Consider the following 3,748-nt stretch of genomic DNA (forward strand, 5'->3'; position numbering starts at 1 on the left):
CACCTGGCTAAATTGAAATTAAATCATTAATTAGAGCTAATTAATAAATGAGGAGGCTGACAATGGCGTAACTCAATGAAAAGACGCGATGAGCTCGTGACTAAATTGATATTAAATGATTAATTAGGGCTAACGAACGGATGGCGGGGCTGAGAATGGTGTAAATCGATGAGGAATGGTGAGCTGATGGCTAATTGGCAATAATAATTAATAATCACAGCCAATTAACACACGCTGGGGGTCACAGGGACAGAACTTTGGGAAGAAGCACCGAGCGGAGATTAAATAATTAATTGCAATCAATTAACTCCTGATTGGGGATCACTGCAGAGGAAGGGCTCACATAGAAATGATTTTGTCAGGTTACTTCATGGCGTTAATTAAGTAAAATCGTTAATTAGGCACGCTTCATTAAGGCCTGATGGGGGAGGAGGTGGGATGTCAACATCGGGATCAAAGAATTCAGTGCAGAGCGGGTAACGATAATTAGAGAGGAAGAAATTAACGAGCAAGCACGAGTTTGGGCCTAGATCGCAATTAAATCATTAATCGACAGGACAGACGCCTAATTAGTCATTATATTACTCAATAATTAAGCCGGGCTGACGAGAAACCGCAATTAAATGGCCTCCATGGTTCTCTGAGTCGGCGTAAACAACAAACAAAACTCATTAAGCTGTGACGACGCCCGGCGTAACGAAGCAAAGCTACCGGCCCGCAATTAGCGCGCTAACGAAGCCAGGCCTCTCCCCTCCCCCCCCCCCCCACAATATGCAAATTAGCCCTGCTGACGGCCATAAAAACGCCGGCTTTCTGACGGAGGAGCAGCAGTCGGCTCCGCAACCATGAGCCCAAGCGTCACCTCCCTCCTGCTCCTGGCCGCCCTGCCAGGTGAGGGCGCTGTGGGGCCTCTGTGGGGCGCTGTGGGGCCTCTATGGGGCTCTGTGGGGCTCAAAGGGCGACAATGGCCGTCAATAGGGGTCAAAGGGGGTCAATGAGGGGTCAATGAGGGTCAATAGGGGTCAATTAGGATCAATTAGGGTCAATAGGGGTCAATGAGGGTCAATGGAGGTCAATGGGGGTCAATGGAGGCCAATGGGGGTCTATGACGGTCTATGGGGGTCAATGGGGGTCAATGGGGGTCTATGGGGGTCAATGGGGGTCTATGGCGGTCTATGGGGGTCAATAGGGGTCTATGGGGGTCAATAGGGGTCAATAGGGGTCTATGGGGGTCAATGGGGGTCAATGGGGGTCAATGGGGGTCAATGGGGGTCAATGAGGCGCGTCTGCGCGCGGCCGCGTGTCGGCGACTCCGTCAACGCCGTCTGTCCTTTCCCCACAGGCCTGATGGCGGACGTGACATTGGTCGAATCCGGAGGCGGCCTCCAGGCACCCGGAGGTGGGGTGACCCTCGTCTGCAAGGCCTCCGGATTCACCTTCAGCAGTTATGGCATGGAATGGGTGCGACAGGCGCCCGGCAAGGGGCTGGAATGGCTCGCAGGTATTTACAGCACTGGTAGTGACACAGGATACGCGTCGGCGGTGAAGGGCCGTGCCACCATCTCGAGGAACAACGATCAGAGCACGCTGACCCTGCAGCTGAACAGCCTGACGACCGACGACACCGCCACCTATTACTGCGCGAAAGCTGCTGGTCACGGTGACTCCCAACCCCGGCGCCGGTGGCACAAAACCCAACCTTACAACCCGAGGCGGCGAAACGCGACCGAGCGGAGGGGTGAAGGTTTTTGGTTCGGCACCTGAGAGCTTGGGAACAAACAGAGAAACACCAAACAACCCTCAGCTTCAAGGTTCATCGAGGCGGCTGCGATCTGAAGGATTTTGGGGTGATTCTCCCTCTTTTTTGGGGGTGATTCTCCCTCTTTTTGTGCCTGGAGGGGGGAGAGGGGAAATTGGGTCGATCATTGGGGTGAAGGTTTTTGATTCGGCACCTGAGAGCTTGGAAACAAACAGAGAAACACCAAACAACCCCCAGCGTCAGGGTTCGTCGAGGCAGCTTCGATCTGAAGGATTTTGGGGTGATTCTCCCTCTTTTTTGGGGGTGATTCTCCCTCTTTTTGTGCCTGGAGGGGGGAGAGGGGAAATTGGGTCGATCATTGGGGTGAAGGTTTTTGATTCGGCACCTGAGAGCTTGGAAACAAACAGAGAAACACCAAACAACCCCCAGCGTCAGGGTTCGTCGAGGCAGCTTCGATCTGAAGGATTTTGGGGTGATTCTCCCTCTTTTTTGGGGGTGATTCTCCCTCTTTTTGTGCTTGGAGGGGGGAGAGGGGAAATTGGGTCGATCATTGGGGTGAAGGTTTTTGATTCGGCACCTGAGAGCTTGGAAACAAACAGAGAAACACCAAACAACCCCCAGCGTCGGGGTTCGTCGAGGCAGCTTCGATCTGAAGGATTTTGGGGTGATTCTCCCTGTTTTTTGGGGGTGATTCTCCCTCTTTTTGTGCCTGCAAACAATGAGATTTGGGGAGGGTGAAAGAGGAAATTCGGTCGAGCGGCGCCGAGCTCAGCGGCGGGGTGAAGGTTTTTGATTCAGCACCTGAGAGCTTGGAAACAAACAGAGAAACACCAAACAACACCCAGCTTCAAGGTTCCTTGAGGCAGCTTTGATCCGAAGGATTTTGGGGTGATTCTCCCTGTTTTTTGGGGGTGATTCTCCCTCTTTTTGTGCCTGGAGGGGGGGAAAGGGGAAATTGGGTCGAGCTGTGGGGTGAAGAGTTTTTGATTCAGCACCTGAGAGGTTGGGAACAAACAGAGAAACACCAAACAACCCCCAGCGTCGGGGTTCATCGAGGCAGCTTTGATCTGAAGGATTTTGGGGTGATTCTCCCTGTTTTTTGGGGGTGATTCTCCCTCTTTTTGTGCCTGGTGGGGGGGAAAGGGGAAATTGGGTTGAGCTGTGGGGTGAAGAGTTTTTGATTCAGCACCTGAGAGCTTGGGAACAAACAGAGAAACACCAAACAGACCCCAGCGTCGGGGTTCGTCGAGGCAGCTTTGATCTGAAGGATTTTGGGGTGATTCTCCCTGTTTTTTGGGGGTGATTCTCCCTCTTTTTGTGCCTGGAGGGGGGGAAAGGGGAAATTGGGTCGAGCTGTGGGGTGAAGAGTTTTTGATTCAGCACCTGAGAGCTTGGGAACAAACAGAGAAACACCAAACAGACCCCAGCGTCGGGGTTCGTCGAGGCAGCTTTGATCTGAAGGATTTTGGGGTGATTCTCCCTGTTTTTTGGGGGTGATTCTCCCTCTTTTTGTGCCTGGAGGGGGGGAAAGGGGAAATTGAGTCGAGCTGTGGGGTGAAGAGTTTTGATTCAGCACCTGAGAGCTTGGAAACAAGCAGAGAAACACCAAACAGACCCCAGCGTCGGGGTTCGTCGAGGCAGCTTTGATCTGAAGGATTTTGGGGTGATTCTCCCTGTTTTTTGGGGGTGATTCTCCCTCTTTTTGTGCCTGGAAACAATGAGATTTGGGGAGGGTGAAAGAGGAAATTCGGTCGAGCGGCGCTGAGTGCAGATGTGGGGTGAAGGTTTTTGATTCAGCACCTGAGAGCTTGGAAACAAACAGAGAAACACCAAACAACCCCCAGCGTCGGGGTTCATCGAGGCAGCTTCGATCTGAAGGATTTGGGGGGTGATTCTCCCTGTTTTTTTGTGGGTGATTCTCCCTCTTTTTGTGCCTGGAGGGGGGGAAAGGGGAAATTGGGTCGAGCTGTGGGGTGAAGAGTTTTTGAT

At 52.5% G+C, this 3,748-nt stretch overlaps 1 pseudogene across 1 annotated transcript; it reads left to right on the top strand.

The window, feature by feature from the left end:
- Window positions 1-845: 845 nt before the first annotated feature.
- LOC306957643 (immunoglobulin heavy variable 3-23 pseudogene) lies at window positions 846-1,764 on the top strand (annotated as a pseudogene). Its single transcript has 2 exons — window positions 846-891; window positions 1,343-1,764. The product of its transcript is annotated as an immunoglobulin heavy variable 3-23 pseudogene (transcript).
- Window positions 1,765-3,748: the final 1,984 nt, after the last annotated feature.

Source organism: Tetrao urogallus (genome assembly GCF_951394365.1).
Source record: "Tetrao urogallus genome assembly, contig: scaffold_155, whole genome shotgun sequence".
Taxonomy (NCBI): Eukaryota; Metazoa; Chordata; class Aves; order Galliformes; family Phasianidae; genus Tetrao; species Tetrao urogallus.